The 12486-nt window shown below is 42.6% G+C and overlaps 1 long non-coding RNA gene across 3 annotated transcripts; it reads left to right on the forward strand.

Annotated features, from left to right (window-relative positions):
• The first annotated feature begins 219 nt into the window (after positions 1–219).
• LOC134436118 (uncharacterized) lies at positions 220–11228 on the forward strand. 3 transcript variants are annotated; one of them, XR_010032163.1, is made up of 6 exons: positions 220–431; positions 6052–6127; positions 8122–8241; positions 8473–8599; positions 9168–9257; positions 10595–11228. It is a non-coding gene; the product is annotated as an uncharacterized LOC134436118 (long non-coding RNA). The 3 variants fall into 3 exon arrangements; XR_010032162.1 differs by lacking the exon at positions 6052–6127 and having other exon boundaries at positions 226–431; positions 10595–11226; XR_010032164.1 differs by lacking the exons at positions 220–431; positions 6052–6127 and adding an exon at positions 478–962 and having other exon boundaries at positions 10595–11226.
• The last annotated feature ends 1258 nt before the right edge of the window (positions 11229–12486 follow it).

Genomic DNA, 12486 nt, shown 5'->3' on the forward strand with positions numbered 1-12486 from the left:
TCCAATGAGCTCTGGGCAACCTCTACTGTTTACTGTCTTTGTCTCTGTGCCAAGACTGGTCTGCATATCTATGTGCTCTGCATGTGTCTTTGTGATATGTATTGGATGTTAAGGATGTGCCACAACAAACTCCTATCACCTGTGTTGACATGGCAATAAACTTGTTGAATCTTCACAGCAAAATCAGCAGAGTTAAAGAGAGTTAATTTTTCAGTGATAAAAATGTCAGTGTTGATTAGAGTTGATTCTGGAGTTGATTTGCCAAACATGTACACTTGGAGTGTAAAAGTAACTCTGGTACGAGTGTTACAATCGCGTGTTAATAAAATATACTCTGGTGTAGAGTTGTTTACTTCATCCGGGGTATTGATGAAGCTTGCGAGGAGAAAGACAGATGGACGCCATTACATTTTCCAATATCGCGGGGAAAGGTAAGGTCCTATTCTATTTTACAAGATTTCCACCAAGGGCTTTATACACATGGATATTAATAATAACCCGTTAAAACAACATGTCAATGTATTTATACAACACCATATTCGTGACAGGGGCACTAGTTTATGTAACAGCAGTGTGTACCCTCACTGGTTACCTCAGCAGAGGTTATAACTAGCCAACCTTGAGAACTTTGAACAACAGACCCGTGGACTTGAGCGAATATAAAATGCAAGATTGTGTTATGATATGCCTACTTCTGAGTTAAGATTCTGCGATGACCACCGTGTGCATAATTTAAATCACTCCAATGAGGGTGGGCTTGCCCCAGTGACTGAGCAAGACGGGGGGATAGCTCGCATGTTAGCAGCTAATTGCATGACATTTAAACTAGCTCTGGAGCTAGCTAAAACCACTTGTGGCGCCAACTGTACTGTTGGTGGTACTATTCGTGGTCTTTCGACGTTCGTCCAGGTTTGATACAAGTTATGCTGTGTATGAAAAACACAACGCCCATTTGTTTTGATGTGAGTTATGGCCGTTTTATTTCAAACAAGTAATTTGAATTGAAAGTAGGCCTACTGGCGCGCGCCGTTAACATTAGTTGGCCGTGAAGTAGACTGCGTGGAATTGGGTAGCCTATTTGCAGTGATAGCCAGCTAGAAGTGTGCTAACAACGGACGCATTGAATGGGCTTCATTGAATAGGTGTTACGATTCTAACCGAAAGCTAGAGCTGGACCACTACGGTAATGTCAAAAGAGTATATCTGTTCTGTGGTGGGATTTTTGTCGGTAATGCGTGATGTTACTATGACAAGCTTTACTCATCTGATCTAAGCATAGCAAATCGTTTTCCCCGAGTGAGCGCTTGTCACGCTGCAGCATCATTCCATCCACTGCGAAGTGCAAACAAAGCTCATCTCTCGAGTCAGTGCCTACAAGTCAGTGGTCAATGCGTTTGTACCGACGCCGTGTGCCTATGAATACATGGCGTTAACACAGGTGAAGAAAATATTTGAAGCAGTCGCTACTGTTATTTAAGCAACAGACCTTCCAGTTTCTCATGACTAACATGAAGACTGCAGCTTTTGAGTGACGTTTCAAGATAAACAACGTGAGCATTGTATGGCTACCTGTTAGGGTGGCCATCGGTCCCTTTTTACGACCTGTTTACGACATCCGTGTGTCCCTCTCTTTGCCTTGCCTTCCGTACTCGCCTTGTGTTTGTGGCCTCGACATGTGAGCAACGCGTCATTGACCATAGACCTAAATTAAACTAGACTGGCAATCAATCACGTACGTGTGTCCGAGATCTGCGGCTGCCATTTCACTCCCCACATCGCACAGTAGAATATATTGCTGCAGCCTAATTTCAGTAGAATCTGCATGTTATTTGTGTCATTTACGGCCGTACGCATTTCACAAATGAACACATAACGATTGTGTAATTTACGTCCATTGCATCGGTTGTCAGAAATCCACACACATTATTATTAACACTCTCTATTATGTTAAGATCACAGATAAACAATCCCACATGGATTTCTTGTAGGCACCTTCTTTTAGGCGAGGCACCCTTTCAATTAATGAACAATTTCAAGGCACCCCAAACCAACAAGCCGTAACATGGCATCGCATCCGATACCACACAAGCTTAGAAAAGTAACACATTTGGAGACTTAACACGACCTACGTTCGAAGATGCAGCTGACTGGGGCGACCTATACTTTATTGTGCGTAGATGGCAGATGAAGGATTCCACTGACTAGCATTAACTTATCAATTTAGACAAATTTATATTAGCCTACATAATGTATTTATCAGCCATGTCTCTGCGGCAGCCCTGAGGGGGGCCCGCGGCACCCCAGGGTGCCCTGGCACCCCTGTTGAGAAACACTGGGCTAGACCATACAACCATAAGCGATGCGCACGCAGCTGATGGAGCCTCTGCAGCCTCTGATTGTCTGGAAGTTGCTGTCACTCCTAAGTGCGCACACTGAATCAGCCTCTGCGGCCTCTGATTGTATGGAAGTTCTTGTCACTCCTAAAAGCGCACACGCCATTGACTGATTTAAGCCCCCCTGTGCTGCACGCGCATTGCAAAAGTATAGGCCTACTTAAACCCCTGGTTGTTTGTTTGTCTGTATGTTGCACGCTTCTCTTTGATACAAAAACTATCTTAGAAATGCCGAAACGAAAAACCTCATTCAACAACGCTTGGTGCTTAAAGCATCACTTCGTCGGCCAAAGCGAAAAGGGGGAGCATTTCGTGCATTGCAAGCTCTGTCGCATCGATATAAATGTCGCAAGCCGTGGAAAAGGTGCGATAGACAGACACGCCAACACAGCCCGCCACCGAGAAAATGCCAACAATGCTGGACCCAGTGCTGCGCAATCATCGTCCACATCTCCCTTCGAACCACCAACTGATGACAAAACCGCTGCTGCTGAGCTCACCAAATTGTATCACGCCATCAAGCACCACCACTCCTACAGAAGTTTGGACTGTTCATCAAAAATGGACAGGCGTATATTTAGTGATTCGGCAGTGGCCAAAGGCTTGGTGTTGGGCAGAACCAAAGCGCAAGCGCTATGCTCTAATGTGTTGGCCCCATACTCCACACGCACTCACTTGGAGTATATACTCGAAAACGGCCTGCATTTCTCTCTGGCGTCGGATGCCTCTAACAAGGGCGCAATCAAGTGCTTTCCCATTGTGCTGCGCTATTTCAACTACGAACGAGGAGTTCAGCACGTTCTGTTGGACTTTTACAGCGACAGCGACGAAACATCTGCTGCTATAACGACACAGCTGATAAGCAAGCTGGAGTCCGCTGGTTTAGATCTCCAAAAGATGTCGGCTTACACCGCGGATAATGCTAGTGTGAACTATGGAAAACACAACAGTGTGTTCCAAAAACTCCACAGCACAAATGGGGACATTCGGTCTGCAAACAGCCTTGCTCATCTTTTGCACAACACCACCAAGTTTGCAACAGCAAAGTTGACTGTGGACGTAGAAAATGTCGTCCTGAAAGTGTACAGCCATTTCAGCACCTCGGCCACAAGGACAGTGCACCTGCAGGAGTTTTGCGCTTTCCTGGAGATGGATCGCTGCAACATTGTGCGCCATGTAATGACACGCTGGCTGTCTTTGCTGCCATCTGTTGACAAGATCCTGAAACATTGGGGACCACTTACAAGCTACTTCAGGACCCTGGGGGAAGATGCCTGTCCAAAGGTACTGTGGGAGTGCTTTGGAGATGAGCAGTCTCTGCATGAGCTTTATTTCTTATTCATCAGCCATGCATTGGTGCTCTTCAGTGAATGCATTCAGGCTCTTGAAGGCAAGTCCTTCTGCATCACGTCTGTGTACCACCTCATGAGCAATTTGCAAAAACAGCTGGAGAAGAGACATCAGGAAAGCCACTTTGGATTTGCAGTTAACAACAACCTGAAAGAGCTCACTCCAAACGTGAAGAAAAGATGCAAGGACGACTACCTGGTGGTGTATGAAAGGGCGCTAAAATATCTCCAAGAGAGATATGACTTTTCTGAACACAGCTTCCACAGCCAGGTTCTTATTTTGTGCAAAACACTACCCTACCTACCAGGATTCCACCCTGTGTGTGTGTGTGAGAGAGAGAGAGAGGGGGGGGGGGTGATGTTTACTGCAAAGTCTTCTGTACATGTTCTGTATTTGTGTACCATTTATGTAAGCTTCATTTCCCTCTGAATTAATAAAATTACTTTACTCTACCCTACTCTAGGCCAGCATGCTAGGTTTGAAACATTCAGTCCCCTTCAGTCAGTTCTGTGAAGCGGTGAATGCATGCGGTTTGGAGGTAGACATGGATGGCCTGCATGAAGAGTATGCCTTTGTGGAAAGCTTTCACAGCAGCACTCCAGAGGTGGAGACCTGGAGCACAGAGGAGAGATATGTCAAACTCTTCTCCCAGACCGACGCACCCCTGCACAGGTTGAAGACCATCAGTGCCTATCTGTTGTCCATTCCCTGCAGTAATGCACACACAGAACGGGTCTTTTCCATCATGACCACAGCATGGCGCAATGAAAGAAATCGCCTTGAGGTGGACACTGTGAAGGCAGAGCTCCAGGTCTGCATCAACCTCACAGAGGAGTGCACAGCTATGTTTGACAAGTTCCTGCCAAACAAGGCACTTTTGGAGGCGGCGAAGAGCGGTCAAAAGTACAAAAAGTAGGCCTAGTCTGAAATGTCTCTAGCTATGGCATCAGCCTTATTGTAAATGTATTGAAATTATTGAAATTCAGTACCATTCCAAATACATTAATACTGTGGGTTTCCCCCTAGGTGAAATCACAGTCCAGAAAACACCAGAACGAAGGATGAGCATGGATGAGCAAATGAAGTTTACATAGGCCTTATATGTTGTTCAGTAGCATAGACCTTTTTTTTTTTTCTGTTTTATTTTCCTGGAAATAGCATTTAGGCTGAAATTCAAATGACATGATTGTCACTTTTGTTTTGTTTTTTGGTCTGGATTATTAATTATTATTATTATTATTATTATTATTTATATATTTATTATTTTTCTTTTGGTGTTTTTTTTTTAGTTCCTTTGGATAGCCCAAGCATGCAAATGACAAGATGCCAGACGTTTCCTGAGTACATTTCCGTTTATATAGCCTAGGCCTATGTCTTTTATCCTTGAATGAAAATCGCTGCAACAGCCTATAAGACTGTTTTTCAGTGTCTGTGGGCCAACATGGACATGATTTAGTCGCGGTTACGGCTACAGTGATGTTTTCTTTGTTGTTCATGGTGTTCACCCATAGACCTATTTTTCACACTTTCGTTTAGATGTGTGTTCCAAGTTAATAGCCTAGGCAAGGCCGTAGGCCTACCTGTATTTTGACTTCAAACGTTTTATTATTATTTTGTTAAAAAAAAAAACACAGAAAGTTTCCTCAACCCCTATCCCGAAAAGGTAGCAATCATCACATGAGTGTGATAATAGCAGAAACGGTCTATTCTCTATTACTGTAGACTAGAGCGTCTTTTGAATGAGAGGTGACAGCTTGCTCCGAGGACGCGCTTGGCATAATCACAGCAAAGACTCCAGCTCTATTTTAATGGATAATGTGTTGCCAGCGCCGGAAAATGACACACAGCGATATCTAGAAAAATATAATTATTTTACTTTCGGATGGAGTGCAATGTAGCTGGCCTTCGCTCACATTAATCATTCATACACCAAATTTAGGCTACGGACCGCGATGACACAAATGACAAGCAGATTTTCTCAATATTATAAGATACAGCAAATCTCTTTTGTGCGCAGTCTGGAGAAACGTCTGTGGGAACATGGCGGCCGTTGAACGTGACCGACTGCCAGTGTTTTCGAGGTCTGTGAGGAAACTTATTTTTCCCAAGGAGGAGGGGCGTCAGCGACCTACGAGTCTACGGGTACTCTCTGAGGACGGGAGGTTGGATAGCAAAGGGGCGGGGTCGTCCGGCCAAAGTCCGGACAGCTGGTCACCCTACTACCTGTACACATTTTGGTGTCAGTGTTGTTGCTGTGCAATTTTACTCTAGGTGTGATTTAGTGTTCTTCCTTGTGATTTCATTTCAGAACACACAATGTTCCTAAAAGAAGAGCATTGAACTGCAGCCTCCTCCATGCACTTTTGAGTTTGTCATGGAAGAAGGTCAGATTTCTTTTTTGTGAGTACATTTCATGGATTTTGCATGAAGTGTCGCTCTATGACGTGTTCAACTAAAAGAACAGAGCAGCTGGTGCTCATCGTGTAGGCTAAGAGATTATCCAAAAGAATAAAGTCAGCACTGGTTGCTTTGCATTTTACATGCATAGGGTGAACTATGGTAAATTGGGACACTTTTGGTAGATCGCAAAAAAAACCCACTTTAAGTTTAAAATACACCAACATTTAGTAATTGTATGTCTTCATATGGGTCTTGGGTACATTTCCATGTAGGAATTAGTATTTGAAGTATGATATTTTATAATATATTAACATTTAAAGACAGTGAGACACCAACTTCGTTGTGAGAAAATGCTATGGCAATTTGGGACACCCTTTAATGTAAAATGGGACAGTCTGTTTGATTATCATTATTTTTGCACAAACTGAAGAATAATATCGTTTTTCTCATGTTAACAGTAGACTAGGATCTTAACTATTAAAAAAATGATATAACATCCCTGAAACATTTCCATTTCAAGAGAATATTGAAGGAGTATGGCATGTGTGACTGTGGCCATGGCCATTAGCATGTGGGATGCATATTACAATACAGGCCTATGGCGTGCTAATATGTAAGGGTTAACGTTCGGCGAGAAGGTCGCTACCGTGGAATAGCAGCACGACAGAGAGAATCTTTAGACCCCGACGCGGAGCGGAGGGGTCTTGTTCTCTCTGAAGTGCTGCTATTCCACAAAGCGACCGACTCGCCGAAAGTTAACCCGCTTATTATATGGATATACTTAAATGATTCACACATGCGGGGCCATTTCTTTAGACCTATTTAATGTTAAGATTGTTGCTGCGCAAAACAAAACAGTGCCGTTGTGGAACACCGCTAGGCAACAGCTAGGTAGGCTAGCCAGGACAACAGGTGTTGTCTATCACAGCAGCTGATTAGAGTGACAAAAGACCGGACCCCCTGCGGAGTGATATGAAACATTCGCTTTAGCCACTGACTTGTATACAAGCCAGTGGCTTTAGCAGTGAATGTCTTGTTGCCATTGAAAGCGGTAGCCAGGACAACGGGTGCTGTCTATCACAGCAGCTGATAAGAGTCTTGTTGAAAAGTCGCTTTAGCAGTGAAAAGTCTTGTTGCCATTGACAGCGGTCTGTTATAGACCAACCCGTCCGTTATCGAAAAATAACAGACGTCCGAACGTTGGGGAGCCCCGTTGAAATGAATGGAGCATTCGACAGATGACGTCACAACCATATAATAAGTTATGTTAACAGCTAACAGAAGCCCATTCTGTTGCTATGAGAAAACTGTCCCATTTTAGCTTAAAATATTGTCCCAAATTAGCTCACTCCACTATACTTACTAAAAGTATGTCTCCTTAATAAAGTAAAGACAAATGTGTAAATGTTTTGATATTGAGTTAAACCTTTAGTAAAACAACATATATTTCAATCATATTTTGTACCATATAATCACTAATTCAGCCATAATATCCTTATGATCTGATAGCATAATCGACATGTCAGCTAGCTAAACTGACAAGTGTTGGATCCACTGTCACTTCAAACCTTTGCTCATTTCTTTTATGATACTTAACACCAAATAAAATTATTGTTCCTTATACATGACAGTTGCAGTAACAATATTACATCCCATTTTGTGATTGGCTGCTAATTTTTAGAAAGAAAACAACCCAAAACCTTATTTGTCCCAATTTGGCTGATGTCCTAAATTACCTTAGTTCACCCTACTTATGTGAACAGAACTTAAAATCATAAAGTGATTGATGGGGTTACATACATAACAAAGACGAGAGGAACCTGAAGCGTTTTGTGTTCACAATTAACATATTACATTAAATGACATTAATGAGCAGACTCACAATTGTATTCATGTTTGTTTTTGTTCCACATTATCACCCCTGACACGTTTTTTTAAAAATCCAACTGAATAACAAAATGATGAACTTCTTTTTCAGTCAAAGGATCAACGGATTTGAAGTTATTTGAGGAATCTGACACAGCTATTGGTGAGGACGTTTTCCAATACCTCATCACAGATAACCTACACATCTGCCTGGTGGCAAAACCTTTTGATGGTAATGTACTTGAATTAACAGCTTCCTATTTTAAACGTCCTTAAAATGAAAGTATTTCCAACAATACTCTGTGGCGCTCCTGTTATTAAAAAGTGCATTTCTCCCCCGTTTCTGTTTTGTATCTAACCTTTAAATACCACTACATGCAGAATGTCAATGTTTTTTTGTTTGTTACTAATCTTCATCATCCATACTGAATCTGAATTGGCGTGCCATTTATTGTTGTTGTAGACAACGTGTTTCCCTGGAGTCCCACCCAGCCCGCTGAAGCAGCCTTCCCAGCCCAGCCTTCCCAGCCCAGGCTTCCCTTCCCAGGCTCATCAGTCCGATGGTGCAGAGATGGCTAAAAGGCCAAAGGGTGAGACTAATTTAATCTTGGATGCTACTTTTTGCATTTATGAATTGTGTTCCTGTAGTAAAAAAAAAGGTTACTGATAACTTAATTAGATGTAGGCTGTGATAAATACATAGACACTGAACTCTTAAGGGCAGTCATGGGTAAGCGGTTAGGGTGTCAGACTTGTAGCCCAAAGGTTGCCGGTTCGACTCCAGAAGAGGCCAGGTTGGTGGGGGGAGTAATTAACCAGTGCTCTCCCCATCCTCCTCCATGACTGAGGTATCCTGAGCATGGTACCGTCCTGCCGCACTGCTCTCTTGAGGCGCCATTGAGGGCTGCCCCCTTGTACAGGTAAGGCATGAATGCAATGTCGTTGTGTGCAGTATGCAGTGTTCACTTGTGTGCTGTGGAGTGGAGTTGGAGTTTCCCAATTGGGCTTTCATTTTCACTTTTTCTCTGTGGACATGAAAGCCATGTTTTGAAAAATGCAATAGCACACACGTACAAAAAAAAACCCCCACCCATTTCCAAAGAGCAACATCTTAATACTCATTTCATTGTGTGTCCATTGTGTGTCTTTTATTTGTAGAGGATTCCGGTTGTTCTGGAGAACAGTGCAGGAGGACAGGAAATAATGGAGGAGGAGTATAGGAGATCCAGCACCTGCACTCATGGCACGGTACGTTGTAAGAGAAGAGTAATAGTCTTTGGCAGTTATAGGACTGATATTTAGACACGGACTTACTAGTTCAGCACTAATTTTGTCAATCTCCAACATGCACACCAACATTAAAACCTTTTAATTGCAGTTATTACCTTAGCTACTCCAGTTCATAGCACTTTTTAAAATATATATATTTTTAGGGGCTTTTATGCCTTTACTTGATAGGACAGTCTGAGATGGTGACAGGAAGCGAGTGGGACAGAGAGACGGGGTGCGAACAGGAAATTATCCCGGGCGGTCTCGAACTGGGGTCCCCGTCGGCTTGCAAGCCCAAAAGTGGGGGGCTTAGCGCGCTGCACCGCAGCGCCCCCTCACAGTACTTTTTCAGTACCCTCACTCTTCTGTGCGATTGCATTGCATTACATTTAGGTGACTCTTTTATCCAAAGCGACTTAGTTATTTATAGGGTATTGGCTACAGTCCCTGGAGCAAAGTGGGGTAAGTTGTCTTACTCGAGGGCTTTATGGAATGGGAAGACTAGGATAAGAACCTGCAACCATCTGTTCTTGAGATCACCCTAATCATTAAGCCATTATAGATGACTTTTCCCACTGCACAGTTAAACTGCACATTGGAATATTTGCTTTCAAAACTAAGTAAAGAGAACTTTTGCAGAGATTATGAGAATCTTAACACTTGTAAGGTGTTCGTGTTTTTGTTACATAGAAGATGCTCGGGTCATTTTGACCCGGGCATATAGAAAAATAATTTTAAAAGGAAAATAATCATAGCTCATGTTCCGTTCCGAATTTCTGTGTATATACACTATGTTTTTGAGTGAGAGAGCTACAGAGAGAGAAAGATAAGGTAAGAAAGTTAGTAAACTCAATCCAAGCTCTCCCATTGAACCACCAGTGCTCTTATTGCAACTGAAGGACCAGAACATATCTGCACTCCTTTTCCCCCATAATTCACCCTTTGCCATGTCAACGCGTGATCACTATTGTATCAGAGAGTTTAGAAAATGTGTATCCCAAAGTGATACGGGTGAAAATGATCCGGGGACACCTCCTGTGTAATAGAAATGTGCAGGGGGGTGGTTAAGCAAGAGGGGCTCACAAATGTTTTTCAGATTCATGTTCCTCACTGAAAATGAGCTAAAGACAGTGAATCTCAATGTGAAAGAATAATAACTGATACTATTTTTCTTTTTTTCAAGCTAAAAACTGAAAACGGGTCAAAAACCTTACAAGGGTTAAGTCAAGGGTCTCTTCACAGCTGTGCTTGAACGTTGTCTGTTGTGACATATTGCATGACATTTTTTCTTTCTTTTTTCTTATGTCTTGTTGCAGTTTTGAAGAGGCAGCGAAGGACACGAAGGACACACAGGATCGCCAGCCATACCTCCTTGCACTTCCAGGGTCCCATGTGAAGCTTATCAATTGGCGATGGATTGATACTGGCACACAGTAGAGCCAGTTACGCTGGTGGGCCTGCCCTGGGCTGGGCTGGACCTAAAGGTACTAACGGTGTTTTCACCGACAGGTGGTTAGATGCGAAAGGGGGCTGGTGGCCCAGGTTTCGGGGCGTAGGGCCAGTATTCCTGGCCCTTCAAAGTCTATGGGCCATCAAGGGCCGGAGGGCCAGAGGCGGGGTTTACATCATGGTGGGATCTTATTTGTCCTAGCGAAATGCGAAAACAATGCGGCGACACAGCTTTTTGATCTGCAGAAACGAATTAGTTAAACTTCAATTGGCTTACATTTTTTCTGTGGCCCAATAGCCGACATCGTTTTATTTGTTATCGTTTCATATTTTCCCCTATTGCTGCTGGTTGTTCAGTGAGCCTCCCTTATGTTTCTCCCTGGTGTCCGCAAGTCGGGAATAATCTTATCCCTGATTTATTTGAAATTCTAGTAAGAGCGTGCATGCACCTCGTGCATCATAGAATGCTTCGCTTAGATTACGCAGGTATACAAGAGAGAGAAGGAGTTATGTGTTTTGCATCACAAAATGCATATGGGCCGGATGAACGTAATTAATATCTTGTACCTGTCTTTGGTTTGATTGGTGAAAAAATATGGGTATGAGATATTGATTGATTGTACTTGTCTTTTGTTTTATTTGAGAAAAATATTGATATGAAATGTTCATTGATTGTACCCATCTTGTTCAATTTGAGAATAAAATATTGACATGAGATATTTATTGATATAAAGAAAAATAAAAACAAATAAAATGTGAAATGGTTTAATGTTTTGCTTTAATATTGTTACATGTAAAATGTAGTGCAGTAACAATGCAATGTAGTAGTTTTTAGTGTCAAGTTTGTCTACTCCAGACTCCAAAATAGAGAGTTGTAATGGTTACACTTTTGGAAGTGTTGTTTTAACTCTGCCTAGTGTTGATTATATAAACTCAATTGTAGTGTTAATTAACTCTAAAAGAGTAATTCAATATATACCAATTAACTCTGCTGGAGTTAATCAAAGAACTCTATCCCAGTGTTATTATTTTAACACTCAGTGTTAGTGTTATTTAACTCTGGCCAGTGAGGATTATATATACTCCAGGGTAGTGTTAATTAACACTGAGAGAGTTGTTCAACTTATACCAATTAACTCTGGTGGAGTTATTTAAATAACTCTATCCCAGTGTTATTATTTTAACACTCAGTGTTAGTGTTATTTAACTCTGGCCAGTGAGGATTATATAAACTCTGGGGTAGTGTTAAATTGAACACTCTCAGAGTAAAATTAACTCTGACCGATTTGCTGTGTTGAATCTCTATACCTAAACTGTACAGTATGCAATTACGGCTAGCATTGACGGCACAGTACGTATAGGTTAGGCCTACCATGTCTCAATGATGGCTATTGTTGAGGGTGAAGTTAGCATGTCTCATCGCTATCTTTGGGCAATGACGGCTAGCACTGAAGGTAGGTTAGGTCTACCATGACACATTGATATGTATTGGGAAAGACTGCTATTGTTGAGGCCAGGTTAGCATGTGTCATTGATATAGGCAGTGTGTGACTGCAGTGTGTGACTGCAGTGTGTGACTGCAGTGTGTGACTGCAGTGTGTGACTACTTGTGCTGGGGGTGAGTTAAGGGTGATTTATGCCTCAAGACTAACTTCCCTGCGTCGTGATGCAGTGAGCCGCGCAGGTACTCTGGGGCACCTCCCCAGAATTGTGACTCGACGCAGTGAATGATGCAGACAGCAACGGAGGGACAAAAGCA

The sequence above is a fragment of the Engraulis encrasicolus genome, chromosome 20 (genome assembly GCF_034702125.1).
Source record: "Engraulis encrasicolus isolate BLACKSEA-1 chromosome 20, IST_EnEncr_1.0, whole genome shotgun sequence".
Taxonomy (NCBI): Eukaryota; Metazoa; Chordata; class Actinopteri; order Clupeiformes; family Engraulidae; genus Engraulis; species Engraulis encrasicolus.